Genomic DNA, 15585 nt, shown 5'->3' with positions numbered 1-15585 from the left:
GACACACAGACCTCACATCCAGCCTATATTACTGGGAGAGACACACAGAGCTCACATCCAGCCTATATTACTGGGAGAGACACACAGGCCTCACATCCAGCCTATATTACTGGGAGAGACACACAGACCTCACATCCAGCCTATATTACTGGGAGAGATACACAGACCTCACATCCAGCCTATATTACTGGGAGAGACACAGAGACCTCACATCCAGCCTATATTACAGGGAGAGACCCACAGACCCCACATCCAGCCCATATTGCTGGGAAAGAGATACAAACCTCACATCCAGCCTATATTACTGGGAGAGACACAGACCTCACATCCAGCCTTTAATACTGAGAGAGACACTCCAAAAGACAAAAATCTTAAACTTATTGCATTTTTTTTTAACTAAAGGTAACTACTAAATATGTTTAAAAAAAAAAAAGGTAAAAAGTTATCAAAAGCCTTTTGAAGTCTGAGAGTATCACAATGGCACAGAAAAATGAAGTGTTCAGTATTCTAGTTATGTGTTTTGTATACATTTATTTTGGCTTTTTACATGGAGAGTAGACGGAAGCAGAGAGGGAGCCGGAAGAAAGATGGAGGCTGAGAGAGTGTGAGACTTAGGGTAGTTGGAGGCAGAGAGAGAGAGGGAGCCAAGCCAGATGGTTAATGGAGGCTGAGAGAGTGAGGGAGCCGGAGAGTAGATGGAGGCAGAGAGAGAGGGAGCCGAAGGAAAGATAAAGGCAGAGAGAGAGAGCGAGCAGGACTGTAGATGGAGGCAGAGAGAGCGGGAACCGGAAGGTAGATGGAAGCAGAGAGGGAGCTGAGCCTGAGGGTAGATGGAGACAGATGGAGAGAGAAGGAACCGAGTGGTAGATGGAGGCTCAGAGAGGAGGAACTGGAGGGTAATGGAGGTAGAGAGTGAGTGAGCTGCAGGTTAGATGGAGGAAAAGCGAGAGAGAGGGAGCTAGAGGAAAGATGGAGGCAGAGAGAGGGAGCCGGAGGGTAGATGAAGGCAGAAAGAGAGAGGGAGGGAGCCGGAGGGTAGATGGAGGCAGAGAGAGAGAGGGAGCCAGAGAGTAGATGAAGGCAGAAAGAGAGAGGGAGGGAGCCGGAGGGTAGATGGAGGCAGAGAGAGAGAGGGAGCCAGAGAGTAGATGGAGGCACAGAGACAGATGGAGCCGGAGGGTAGATGGAGGCAGAGAGAGAGAGTGCGGGAGCCAGAGAGTGGATGGAGGCAGAGAGGGAGCCAGAGGGTAGATGGACGCAGAAGGAGAGAGAGGGAGCCGGAGGGTAGATGAAGGCAGAGAGAGAGTGCGGGAGGCAGAGAGGGAGCCAGAGAGTAGATGGAGGCACATAGAGAGAGGGAGCCGGAGGGTAGGTGGAGGCAGAAAGAGAGAGAGAGCCGGAGGGTAAATGGAGGCTGAGCTGGAGGGTAGATGGAGGCAGAGAGAGAGTGCGGGAGCCAGAGAGTAGATGGAAGCAGAGAGAGAGGGAGCCGGAGGGTAGATGGAGGCAGAAAGAGGGGGAGCCGGAGGGTAAATGGAGGGTAGATGGAGAGAGTGGGTTGGAGGAAAGATGGCTGGAGAGGTAGATGATGAGAGAAATCAAGAGCAGGAGGAGGCAGAGATGTTAGTTTTATCACATGTGAACCGTTCCTCCCATGAATAGGGTCATAATTGTGCAATATTTTGTATAAATATGATTCCAGAAGTTTTATTTTTTCCCATATATATACTTTTGTCAGCCCTGGAAATGCTTGATTTTCTTTCTTATTTCTCTATGAAAACCCTTTAAGTCTGTTGTGACTGTGAGGGGGTTAATCATTCTTTTACACTTGCTTTAACACCTTTTTCTCAGTCTGGGGGAACAACTGTGATCGCACCCCATAGAGCACACCGCACCTGGTGCTGCCACCTCCGATGATTGATTTCAAATCTGCCAAGGTCAATTGTACATATGTAATCTGCTGAGCTGATCAGCTATAGAAGGCTTAAATAACATGTTCTATGGTAAATGCAAAAAAAACAACTTTTTTTTTTTATATATTTCAGTTGACACTTTAGTATCAGGGTCCTATTCTGCTTCATATAGCAACCAAGCTGTGATAAATATATAAAGAATACATTTATACTATTTATGTCCCATAAGATCAGTTATATTCTCCAAGTCCACACCTGAGATCAGACCTATCTCAAGGCATCTGGCTGGAGCCGTCCCCCGCTGCTTTATCCGATCCATAACCCATAGGCTTCATTTTGCACAAAAATAAAAAAAAACACTGTATTCCAAGCCTTTACATGGAGTATTTGGTGGTATTTATTTTCACTATTTGTGGCTGTAGAGTAACTGATGGCAAAAAGGGCAGAAATAAATGCCACACCAAGATGTTGATGGGCAAGCTGCAGTTTTAACCAAAAAGAATCTAAAAACAAGACCACTGAAAATACGCACCGTGGCTTAGTGGTTAGCACTGCAGCCTTGCAGCGCTGGGGTCCTGGGTTCATATCCCACCAAGGACAACATCTGCAAGGAGTTTGTATGTTCTCCTCTTGTTTGCGTGGGTTTCCTCCGGGTTCTCGGGTTTCCTCCCACACTCCAAAGACATCCTGATAGGGAATGTAGATTGTGAGCCCCAATGGGGACAGCGATGATAATGTATGTAAAGCGCTGCGGAATATGTTGGCGCGATATAAAAATAAAAATTATTATTATTTATTATTAAATGAAAAAACAAAAAAACAATACAGCAAACAGCCAAAGGTTGGTTTAGTATTGTGCTGACAGAAGGGTGCTAGGCAAAATTTAGGACCCTTGCAATTTCTTGTCTCGGACAGCCTTATTAATCAGGTTTTTATCTAGATTTATTTAAAGATGACCAAACTTGATAAGTAGAAGGGTGTCAAGTGGTATAAAGTCCAATAGTCAAATGAATACTTTTTCATGAATTATGGCAAAAATTTTTAATAGGAAACTTTGAACAAACGACTGCTGTTTTGCCTAGTCTAGGGTCCTAAGGGGTGGAACATAACAAAGGGATTCTCTAATTGGTTCTCTTGGAATCCATGTGTCTTGTCCCGCCCCTGCAGACCGTATACTTAGCTTAATAATGTGTATTAGTGAAGAGTGTCCCCTTTAAAAATGTAAATGATTTATTATATAGGTTATATATGTTTCTTATCTGCACATTGTGACGGCTTTATGTTCTTTGCATTTACAGTTACAGGATTGTTTCTAAGTTGTAGAAATTGGTGACAGTTCCCTATTTTGGGAAATGTTTCTCACTCCACCCCTTTCCCTTTTTTTTAAACACTAACTTCCATTAATTGCTTTAGATTTGACAAATAATCTCCACCTAAAATAGCAAAGGTGAAAATTGACCAAAGGAAACCATATGTAACAGCTAATGAAAATTAAATAAAATATTTTAAAGGGGTTGTCCAAGATTCTGAATGAAAGTAACCATGTTTTTTTAAAAACAGCACCACCCCTGATCATGGGTGGTGTCTGGTATTGCAACTCAGTCCCATTGAACTCAATGGAGCTGAGCTGCGTTACCATGTACAACACATGGTCAGGGGTGACACTATTTCTGAAAGAAAGCAAACCATATTTTTCCTAATCCTGGACTACTTCTTTAAGGGGGTTGTCCAGTCTCAATGCATTGATGACCTATCCGTGGAAATAGTGGGGGTCTGATGGCTGCAGGGACTACGGCACAGGGTTTTATTAGTGCCACTACTATCCTTCCTCTTGGGCTTCGTCTTTTCTGTCTAGATTACTGCAGTCATTAGCCGCTGCAATCATCCTGGACGCCTGGAGCAGAGCTCCAGGTAATCCACTGTAAGTGAATGAGACAACTCCAGTCCCATCTGGGACCTGTTGTGTATCTGGCCTGTGACAAACTCCCGAGCTTTGAAGATGGAAGACCATTGTTTGTTTTTTGTTCTTTTTTTTTTTTTATAATTATTTTCTCCACCTCTCTGCTGTCAGGTCCACTGTTATGTTTAATTTGAAATATAGTTGGTTAGATATATAGAGACATGTGCAAGCTGTAACCCCTGGAATTGCCGATGGCTACAAAAAGTGTGTTTTTGTTTGACTAAATTACACAATTAAAAAAACATTTTCAATATATAATCATTTTAATTATTTATATAAAAATAACTAAATGAAAAAAAAAGAAAAATTTTTTTTTTGACCTGACCTTAATTTACCAAGTTTTTAAAAAGGTGCAGATAGAATTTTTAATCTGATTGATGGAATTCCCGCCCTTGTATTCCGAACGATCTGGGAAATGGATTTTGTTGTTTCTGTAACTTTTATTGACCCATGATGACCTGTTGCCTATCCATTCTCCACCTGGATGCAGGAACTTCCTCATAAAACAATATATATATACAGTACAGACCAAAAGTTTGGACACACCTTCTCATTTAAAGATTTTTCTGTATTTTCATGACTATGAAAATTGTACATTCACACTGAAGGCATCAAAACTATGAATCAACACATGTGGAATTATATACTTAACAAAAAAGTGTGAAACAACTGAAAATATGTCTTATATTCTAGGCTCTTCAAAGTAGCCACCTTTTGCTTTGATGACTGCTTTGCACACTCTTGGCATTCTCTTGATGAGCTTCAAGAGGTAGTCACCGGAAATGGTCTTCCAACAATCTTGAAGGAGTTCCCAGAGATGCTTAGCACTTGTTGGCCCTTTTGCCTTCACTCTGCGGTCCAGCTCACCCCAAACCATCTCGATTGGGTTCAGGTCTGGTGACTGTGGAGGCCAGGTCATCTGGCGTAGCACCCCATCACTCTGCTTCTTGGTCAAATAGCCCTTACACAGCCTGGAGGTGTGTTTGGGGTCATTGTCCTGTTGAAAAATAAATGATGGTACAACTAAACGCAAACCGGATGGAATAGCATGCCGCTGCAAGATGCTGTGGTAGCCATGCTGGTTCAGTATGCTTTCAATTTTGAATAAATCCCCAACAGTGTCACCAGCAAAGCCCCCCCACACCATCACACCTCCTCCTCCATGCTTCACGGTGGGAACCAGGCATGTAGAGTCCATCTGTTCATCTTTTCTGCGTCGCACAAAGACAAGGTGGTTGGAACCAAAGATCTCAAATTTGGACACATCAGACCAAAGCACAGATTTCCACTGGTCTAATGTCTATTCCTTGTGTTCTTTAGCCCAAACAAGTTTCTTCTGCTTGTTGCCTGTCCTTAGCGGTGGTTTCCTAGCAGCTATTTTACCATGAAGGCCTGCTGCACAAAGTCTCCTCTTAACAGTTGTTGAAGAGATGTGTCTGCTGCTAGAACTCTGTGTGGCATTGACCTGGTCTCTAATCTGAGCTGCTGTTAACCTGCGATTTATGAAGCTGGTGACTCGGATAAACTTATCCTCAGAAGCAGAGGTGACTCTTGGTCTTCCTTTCCTGGGGCGATCCTCATGTGAGCCAGTTTCTTTGTAGTGCTTGATGGTTTTTGCAACTGCACTTGGGGACACTTTCAAAGTTTGCCCAATTTTTCGCACGGACTGACCTTCATTTCTTAAAGTAATGATGGCCACTCGTTTTTCTTTACTTAGCTGCTTTTTTCTTGCCATAATACAAATTCTAACAGTCTATTCAGTAGGACTATCAGCTGTGTATCCACCTGACTTCTGCACAACACAACTGATGGTCCCAACCCCATTTATAAGGCAAGAAATCCCACTTATTAAACCTGACAGGGCACACCTGTGAAGTGAAAACCATTTCCGGTGACTACCTCTTGAAGCTCATCAAGAGAATTCCAAGAGAGTGCAAAGCAGTCATCAAAGCAAAAGGTGGCTACTTTGAAGAACCTAGAATATAAGACATATTTTCAGTTGTTTCATACTTTTTTGTTAAGTATATAATTCCACATGTGTTAATTCATAGTTTTGATGCCTTCTGTTAGAACCTTGCTCTTAGGTCTTTTTTCCTTTGCTGGTCACATGACCTTGTTGGCCTATTTAATCCTGCTCCGCCCTTCTGGCTTTGCTGGACTTCATTGTATATCTACTTTCTAGCTAGCCTGTGCTCTGTGTCTTGCTCTGTTAGTTTGCTTGGTCTACTGACCTCTATGCTCTATATATTTTGTTTGTTCGTCTGTCTGCTACTATTTCTGTTAGGAGGTGTCCCATATTCCTCCCAGTCCTTAGTACTTGTAGGGATTCCTTCCCCACATCTATAGGTCTCCGTACAGACTAGCTTAGAACTTTAGCAGGTCTGATCGCAGGATCAGGTCCCCTGTTACATCGTAGGGATTAAGCTGAGTTCTATCGTAGGGACAGATCTCCTCTCTTTCCTTAGCTCTGGTAGCAGAACATAACAGTAAGTCCAGCCAGCAAATTCTCTAAGGAAAGATTTTTCTGTTCCATCATGGTGTCGGTTCAGGATTTGGTTCATCGCCTGCAGGGACTCTCTCTAGAGGTGGCCGAGCTCCTTCAGCACGTGAGTAACTGTCCTGGAGCACATTTCTTGGAGCCTAAGGTATGTTTGCCGGATTTATTTTTTGGTGAACACCGAGAATTTTTTTCATTTAAAAATGCTTGCTTATTGTATTTTCGTTTGAGACCTAAGTCCTCTGGGGATGAATCCCAGCGCGTAGGGTTCATAATGTCACTTTTGCGCAAAGAGCCTCAGGAGTGGGCCTTTTCTTTGCAACCTAGTGATTCATGCTTCAGATCAGTGGATAGTTTTTTTTCTGCTTTGGGACTATTATATGATGATCCTGACCGTGTCGCATCAGCTGAGACTGAGTTGAGACGTTTAAAACAAGGATCAGGTAATGTGGAAAAATATTGTACTCATTTCCGTCGGTGGTCTACTCAAACAGGGTGGAACGATTCTGCTCTGAAAAGTCTATTTCTTGCTGGGCTCAGTGAAAGGGTTAAAGACCTGCTAATTGCTTATCCTACACCTGAAGATTTGCAACAGGCTATGCAATTAGCTATACGGGTGGTCTGAGTTTCTGCCACTTGCTGAATTTGCTCTGAACAATCATACATCTTCTTCTGCTGGTTGTTCGCCTTTTTTTTGTTGTTCTGGGAGACATCCGTCGTTTGGGTCGTTCTCCAAGTTGGGATCTGCCGTGCCTGAGGAGGAGAATTTTTCCGGTGATTTGGAGAGAGTTTGGACGGATGTGCGTGGTAATCTTCAGGAGGCCAACAGAAAATCTAAAGACTACTTTGATAGGAAACGACAGGAGGTTTTGTTCGCTGTTGGTGACATGGTTTGGTTGTCCTCTAGGAATCTGCGGTTGAGGATTCCTTCAAAGAAATTGGGTCCCAAGTTTGTAGGGCCCTTTAAGGTGCTTCAGGTTGTCAACCAATCTGCTGTTAGGTTGGAGGTTCCTACCTCCTGGAGAATTAATCCGGTATTTCATGTCTCTCTGTTGAAAAAAGCTGTTGTATCGGATTGTGACGCCTCTGCCTCTGTTCCTCCGGTGGTGGAGGACGGGGAATATGAAATTTCTCGCATCCTTAACTCTAGACGGTATAGAGGTAGTTTGCAGTATCTTGTGGCCTGGAAAGGTTTCGGTCCCGAGGATAACTCTTGGGTGAGGTCGGATGATGTTTCCGCGTCCAGACTTATCAAAGCGTTTCACAGGAGATTTCCTGATAAGCCTGGTCCTAGGGGATCCGGAGGATCCTCTTAGAAGGGGGGTACTGTTAGAACCTTGCTCTTAGGTCTTTTTTCCTTTGCTGGTCACATGACCTTGTTGGCCTATTTAATCCTGCTCCGCCCTTCTGGCTTTGCTGGACTTCATTGTATATCTACTTTCTAGCTAGCCTGTGCTCTGTGTCTTGCTCTGTTAGTTTGCTTGGTCTACTGACCTCTATGTTCTATATATTTTGTTTGTTCGTCTGTCTGCTACTAGTTCTGTTAGGAGGTGTCCCATATTCCTCCCAGTCCTTAGTACTTGTAGGGATTCCTTCCCCACATCTATAGGTCTCCGTACAGACTAGCTTAGGACTTTAGCAGGTCTGATCGCAGGATCAGGTCCCCTGTTACATCGTAGGGATTAAGCTGAGTTCTATCGTAGGGACAGATCTCCTCTCTTTCCTTAGCTCTGGTAGCAGAACATAACACCTTCAGTGTGAATGTACAATTTTCATAGTCATGAAAATACAGAAAAATCTTTAAATGAGAAGGTGTGTCCAAACTTTTGGTCTGTACTGTATATTGCCTGTCAATCTTTTTTTAAAAGATGCTAGCGCTGCGATCAAGTGATCCCCATAGGTTTAGTTTAATCCCCAGCAATCAAGTTATCTCAGGGGAAAACCATGTCCAGCCAAATTTTTCCCTGCGGCACTGTGTGCTAACCATTAAAATGAATGGCCATCCATGTCATGTATGGTCCATCGGAGCTTCTCTCAGATCCCAAGCGGGCGACCCCCTGTCCTAATTGAGCATATCAACAAGAGAGGTTGTGGGGAGATAACCTCGCTAATGTCATCTCTTCTTCCACAAGGAATGGATATTTCCACTGAAGTGTCTGTGTCAGACAAAAGTCAGCAGAACCCACCAATTTCAGGCTTCTAATGTGTATGTGTCCGTTCCGACTTCAGACTCCCCCGTACCAGATTATTTAAGGGGACGTGAAGATCAGGGAGGGTTTATTTTTTTTAAATAAAAAAACAAAAACCAGAAAATCACATTGTATGATTTTTACATAATTAATTTGCATTTTATTGCATGAAATAAGTATTTCATACAATAGAAAAACAGAACTTAATATTTGGTACAGAAACCTTTGTTTGCAATTACAGAGGTCAGATGTTTCCTGTAGTTCTTGTCCAGGTTTGCACACACTGCAGCAGGGATTTTGGCCCCCTCCATACAGATCTTCTCCAGATCTTTCAGGTTTCGGGGCTTTCGCTGTGCAACATTAAGTTTCAGCTCCCTCCAAAGATTTTCTATTGGGCTCAGGTCTGGAGACTGGCTAGGCCTCTCCAGGATCTTGAAATGCTTCTTACTGAGCCACTTCTTAGTTGCCCCAGCTGTGTGTTTCGGGTCATTGTCATGCTGGAAGACCCACCCACGACCCCTCGTCAATTCTTTTATCGAGGGAAGGAGGTTGTTGGCCTAAAATCTCACGATACATGACCCCATCATCCTCCCTTCAATATGGTGCAGTTGTCCTGTTCCCTTTGTACAAAAGCATCCCCAAAGTATGATGTTTCCCCCACCATGCTTCACTGTTGGGACGGTGTTCTTTGTGTTGTAATCATCCTTCTTCTTCCTCTAAACACAGCGAGTGGAGTTGATGCCAAAAAGTTCTATGTTGGTCTCATTTGACCACATGACCTTCTCCCATGCTTCCTCTGGATCATCCAGATGGTGATTAGCGAACTTCAAACGGGCCTGGACATGTGCTGGCGTGAGCAGGGGGACCTTGCATGCCCTGCAGAATTTTAGTCCATGACGGCGTAGTGTGTTACTAACTGTAATGTTTCAGACACTGGTCCCAGCTCTCTTCAGGTCATTGACTAGTTCCTCCCGTGTAGTCCTGGGCTGATTCCTGACCTTTCTCAGAATCATCCTTACCCCACGAAGCGAGATCTTGCATGGAGCCTCAGACTGAGGAAGATTGACAGTCATCTTGTGTTTCTTCCATTTTCTAATAATTGTGCCAACAGATGTTGCCTTCTCACCAAGCTGCTTGCCTATTGTTCTGTAGTCCATCCCAACCTTGTGCAGGTCTACAATTTTTGTCCCTGGTGTCAATAGACAGCTCTTTGGTCTTGACCATGGTGGAGAGGTTGGCGTGTGATTGATTGAGTGTGTGGACAGGTGTCTTTTATACAGGTAATGAGTGCAGAGTAGGAGGGCTTCTTAAAGAAAAACTAACAGGTCTGTGAGACACAGAATTCTTAATGGTTGGTCGGTGATCAAATACTTATATCATGCAACAAAATGCAATTTAATTATGTAAAAATCAGCCCTCTCCATTTTTTGTAGGTGGAAAAACTTGCAAAATCGGCAGTGTATCAAATACTTATTTTCCCCACTGTATATGGGGGAGTCAGGAGAGAGGGCTGTTAATTGAGGTATATGGGCACCAGTCCCATGTGGGCTGCTTGGTAATCCTTTAGTCCTCAGCATCCGTTTACTTTCTTTTTGGCCATTGTTGGATTTTTAAAGTAGCGAGAAGATCAATGTGACCAACCTTAAGATTAAATTTAGGACTTATTGGACGTCCCTTAGGATTTGTTTAGGAATTTCATCTCGTTGGAATAAATAAGCACGAAAATGTTAATCAAAAAGTTGAGTGAACGAGCTGCAGCTTCAGGGGGGGCCATACAGTGAATTAGAGCAGTACGGATGGCGCTGCCATTAGAGCTTTTTTTTTGCTCAGCTAAACACACATTTACTTGGCAATAAACCCGTTGACTGCGGAGGGAAGCTGTCAATGTGCCGGATTTTACGTGATCTTGCTGCTTTTATTTATTTTTTTTGGAGTTGTGTGACTTCTTTTCTTTCCAGGTAGGATTTTTCTCTAATTTGTACAAGTTCTAATTCTTTTTCTCCGTAGGGTAACATTAAAGTTGCGTTGACTTGGTATGGGTGAGACTTGTGTGCCGTGACTACTGTAGCTGTAGAAGAATTAAGAGACAAAAATCTGTGTGTGGCCAAAACTAGGAAAAGTGGAAACTTCTACTTTTACTTCTATGACCCTTTGTGTATATAGTAGGGGCGTCATACACTGGTCCTACCAAGATGGATGGGAACAATCGGTGCTGCTCCCACTCTGCATTGATCAGTTGGCAGCAGAGATCAAGTAGCCGTCTGAATAGCCAGAGTCTTAGGGTGCCCAGACAGCTTGAATATCTATCGGTCAAATTTTTGCCCAGTGGCTGTTCTATGTTGACTTTCAGAAGTTCTGGAGGCAACCGGCAGTGCATTGGTCAACTCTTCTTATGCATGCCCCCCTCACCCCACAAGCTCCGGTCATGCATAAGAAGAGTTGACCAAGGCACTGCCTTGTACCTCAAGAAATTCTGAAATTCAACATGCTTGATTCTTGATGGAGGAGAGTTGGGATTTGGGACGCTCTCCATCCAAGTTGGATGGTTGGCAGCTTCCGCCAAAATCAGCAGGTTTCACCCACATTACACTAAATGACTAAATTTGTATAGTGGCCTTAAAAAAATATTAGATGCCTACTAAGGCAGACCTGGGTTTTTTAAAAACTATCTTGATAGAATTGACAAATTTTAGTTTTTTTTAAATAAAAATTATAAATTCTCTTTAAATATTTTACCCTATGTCACAGATTATTATTATTATTATTTTTTTAAAAAAAAAGTAAAATCTATTTTACAAATTCACTGTAAATATGTATTTTTATTTTTTCGTGGTTTTTTTTTTTTTGAATGGCTATAGAGCTACCGAGGCCATGTGATGACGGCATCAGAAGATGAGTGCTCTGGCCTTGTGGGGTCAGTAACCTGTCCTCTAATATGATGATAATGGGGACAGGGCTGCCGATAACTGTGCATGACGTGGTGTAGCCAAGCGAAAGGGTCCTATAGTAAAATGTGCAACATCCCCCAACTGCGCAGATTATTTTTGAAGAGTGATGATTTTATGGGTTTCAGTGACCTATGACTGTTCGCTAATGTGGTTGTGCTGTCAGAAGGAAAGGAATGGAGTCATCCTAGAAGATGGAGATTTAGGTCTTAGTGGTGACATTTGGCTCTTAAGTTATATAATGAACTAACTTCAATGTATATTTTTGTGTAATGGAGAAAAGTTCAAAAACTCATCTACTGCTCAATGTTTGTCGGAACTTGTAGTTAACTGGTCTTGTCCTCCGTCACATAGGTGAATGACACCGTCTTGGAAGCTGAAGAACAGTTTACGTTGGCCTTGAGCACGGATCTTCCCCTTAGCGAAATTTGTGACCAAAGAAGGAAGAAGGCGAGCGCCCCCGTGTAAGCGCCGGCCTTAAATGTAAGTGCAGATTCTTTACATATTGTGCCCGATTCATCATTTGCTTTTTCGTAGAAGTCCCTTTTCTTGTGCACAAGTTCTTCAAAATGATGCACGCAATTAATGCATTTTCTTGCAAAATTAAAAATGCTCTTTAATTACACCTTTTTAACCTTTTTTTTTTTTTTGCACCTTTTTTTTAAAGCAAAAAAGTCGCATTCCGTTAAAATGTCACACGCACCTCTAATTTATGTGCCAAAAAAACCCCAAAACACTTCAGGGGGGAATAAGGGACTGGAATTAATTTGTGCAAATATTTTGCGACTTGTTAAAAAGTCGCAATTGATGAATATCTGGAAAACAAAAAAAAGAGCCCACAGTGGCGAGCATGAAAAAAAATGATAAAACTTAAAAAATAGACTTAAAAAAAGTGCATATTAAAAGAAGAATTTGGTGCAAATGAAAAACAGGCTTTAAATGACAAAAAAATAGACCAAAAAAAAGGCAAAAGCAATAACAGGCAGTTTATGCAGTTTATGTACTTTGTATTAGTTTTGTGCATGTTTTACTGCTGGTTGTCTTGTATTGGGGTCTAGTTATTAATTGATTGAAGGATTGTTCCCCTTCCCCAATTTTGGCCGATAAATGAATGGAGCGATAAATATTAGAGTATATATGATACCGCAATATGGTTTATCAGGGAAGTGATTCTAAAAATGTATTTCTTGGAACTAAAAATACATGGCAATCCATGGAGGTGGGGTGGAGGGGTAAGCTGCACCCCCACTAGCCTAATTGCTCTTCAACTCACCAGCACTTGTGACTGTCTTGTGAATTTACCCAGATATCTCAATAGATATTACTCTATATCGTGTGTTTGATGGTATTCTTTTGGCTTTATGGCGGTAGTTTTTGAGCACTGTATGGCGGTATTGTATTTGCACAGTGGCCATTATTTCAGCCTATATTTCTAAAAATATGCACTAATGCTACACAACGTGGAAGCTGAGAATCAGAAGAAATATTTTTAATAATTGGATGTTCTGTAGAATCTGGATGTGTAGAAAATTTTTTTTTTTTTTTTTCTCCATAATTGAGCTGTTTTAGCGCTAGACCTATCAATGTGCCTTCACTGAAAACTAGGAGGTACTTGTCTGGTGAATATACAGTGGAGAAAATAAGTATTTGATACACTGCCGATTTTGCACGTTTTCCCACCTACAAAGAATGGAGGGGTCTGTAATTTTTATCGTAGGTCACTTCACCTGTGAGAGACAGAATCAAAAAAAAATGTAGAAAATCACATTGTATGATGTTTACATAATTAATTAGCATTTTATTGCATGAAATAAGTATTTGATCACCGACCAACCAGCAAAAAATTCTGTCTCTCACAGACCTGTTAGTTTTTCTTTAAGAAGCCCTCCTACTCTGCACTCATTACCTGTATTAGTTGCTCCTGTTTTAACTTGTTACCTGTATAAAAGACACCTGTCCACACACTCAATCAATCACACTCCAACCTCTCCACCATGGCCAAGACCAAAGAGCTGTCTAAGGACACCAGGGACAAAATTGTAGACCTGCACAAGGCTGGGATGGACTACAGGACAATAGGCAAGCAGCTTGGTGAGAAGGCAACAACTATTGGCACAATTATTAGAAGATGGAAGAAACACAAGATGACTGTCAATCTTCCTCAGTCTGGGGCTCCATGCAAGATCTCACCTCGTGGGATAAGGATGATTCTGAGAAAGGTCAGGAATCAGCACAGAACTGCATGGGGGGACCTGGTCTATGACCTGAAGAGAGCTGGGACCAGTGTCTCAAACATTACCATTAGTAACACACTACACCGTAATGGATTAAAATCCTGCAGGGCACGCAAGGTCCCCCTGCTCACGCCAGTACATGCCCAGGTCTGCTTGAAGTTCACCAGTGACGATCCGGATGATCCAGAGGAGGCATGTGAGAAGATCATGTGGGCAGATGAGACCAAAATAGAACTTTTTGGTATCAACTCCACTCGCTGTTTTTAGAGGAAGAAGAAGAAGGATGAACACAACCCCGAGAACAGCGTCCGAACCGTGAAGCATGGTGGGGGAAACAACATACTTTGGGGGTGCTTTTCTGCAAAGAAGACAGGACAACTGCACCGTATTGAAGGGAGGATGGATGGAGTCATGTATCACGAGATTTTGGCCAACAACCTCCTTCCCTCAGTAAGAGCATTGAAGATGGGTCGTGGCTGGGTCTTCCATCATGACAATGTCCCGAACACACAGCTGGGGCAACTAATGATTGGCTTCGTAAGAAGCATTTCAAGGTCCTGGAATGGCCTAGCCAGTCTCCAGACCTGAACCCAATAAAAAATCTTTGGTAGGAGCTGAAACTCAATGTTGCACAGCAAAAGCCCCGAAACCTGAAAGATCTGGAGAAGATCTGTATGGAGGGGGCCAAAATCCCTGCTGTAGTGTGTGCAAACCTGGTCTAGAACTACAGGAAATGTCTGACCTCGGATTGCAAACAAAGGTTTCTGGACCAAATATTAAGTTCTCTTTTCCTATTGTATCAAATACTTATTTTGTGCAATAAAATGCAAATTAATTATGTATAAATCATACAATGTGATTTTTTTTTTTTTTTTTTTTTTTTTTTAGATTCTGTCTCTCACAGGTGAAGTGTACCTATGATAAAAATTACAAACCTCTCCATTCTTTGTAGGTGGGAAAACTTTCAAAATCGGTAGTGTATCAAATACTTATATTTGATACAATCCTGTAATCCTGGTCTCTCAGTCTCCTCCTCATCCTACAATAATTATCAGTTGCTTCTCCATAGTCCCCGGCCTTTTCTTCTTCTCTCCCTTACATCAAGTCCCTTTGCATCTGTGTTAGCGCCCCCAGTATCTTCACACTTGGTACACATTGTGCAGAAATGGCCACTTACTAAGAACAACAGGGAACTGACTTTTCTAATGTGATATCATTGAGACATAAGGTCTTGGCAGGGCACAACCTGGATATTTTTAATTGCAATATCTGCAGAAAGTGACAGATCAATAAGCAAAAATTTAGCACAAAAACTTGAGTGTGTGCAGTAGTTTTTATTTCCAGCATTGGGAACATGTCACACTGTTTTCTAATTCAAAACATGAAGAGAAATGTATATAATTTTTAGCTACTTTACAGAAAATAACAAAAAATGAACATTGGGCTGTTCTAAAAAATAGCAGTGTCTGCGATTGTCTTCACAAACTCACAATATGTACCTCTCTCCCTTTTTTTTGAGGATTGAGCATTCCTGTGAATCACTAACCTAATATTTAGTTGTATACCCACAGTTTTTTTAGAACTGCTTCACATCTATGTTGCATAGAGTCAACCAACTTCTGTCACCTGTTATTCCCGCCCAGGATACTTTGACTACGTCCCACAATTTTTTGGCATTTGTTGGCTTTGCTTCAGAAACTGCATTTTTGATATCACCCCACAAGTGTTCTATCGGACTAAGGTCCGGGGATTGGGCTGGCCACTCCATAGCCTCAATTTTGTTTAGGGTCGTTGTCTTGTTGAAACTCCCATTTCAAGGGCATAACCTCTTCAGTTCAAGGCAACAT

The 15585-nt window shown here is 42.2% G+C and overlaps 1 protein-coding gene across 8 annotated transcripts in view; it reads left to right on the top strand.

The window, feature by feature from the left end:
- R3HDM1 (R3H domain containing 1) overlaps nucleotides 1-15585 on the top strand; it is a 183303-nt gene that overhangs the window by 78356 nt on the left and 89362 nt on the right. For all 8 annotated transcript variants that reach the window (XR_012250696.1, XM_073647268.1, XM_073647274.1 and 5 more), the window contains one exon: nucleotides 11859-11987. The gene's annotated coding sequence lies outside the window, so the exon portion shown is untranslated. The remainder of the gene's footprint in view (nucleotides 1-11858; nucleotides 11988-15585) is intronic.

This window comes from Phyllobates terribilis, unplaced genomic scaffold, assembly GCF_046119375.1.
Source record: "Phyllobates terribilis strain yellow unplaced genomic scaffold, ASM4611937v1 Scaffold_9__5_contigs__length_417890890, whole genome shotgun sequence".
NCBI lineage: Eukaryota > Metazoa > Chordata > Amphibia > Anura > Dendrobatidae > Phyllobates > Phyllobates terribilis.
This window is presented reverse-complemented; position numbering and strand designations above follow the sequence as displayed.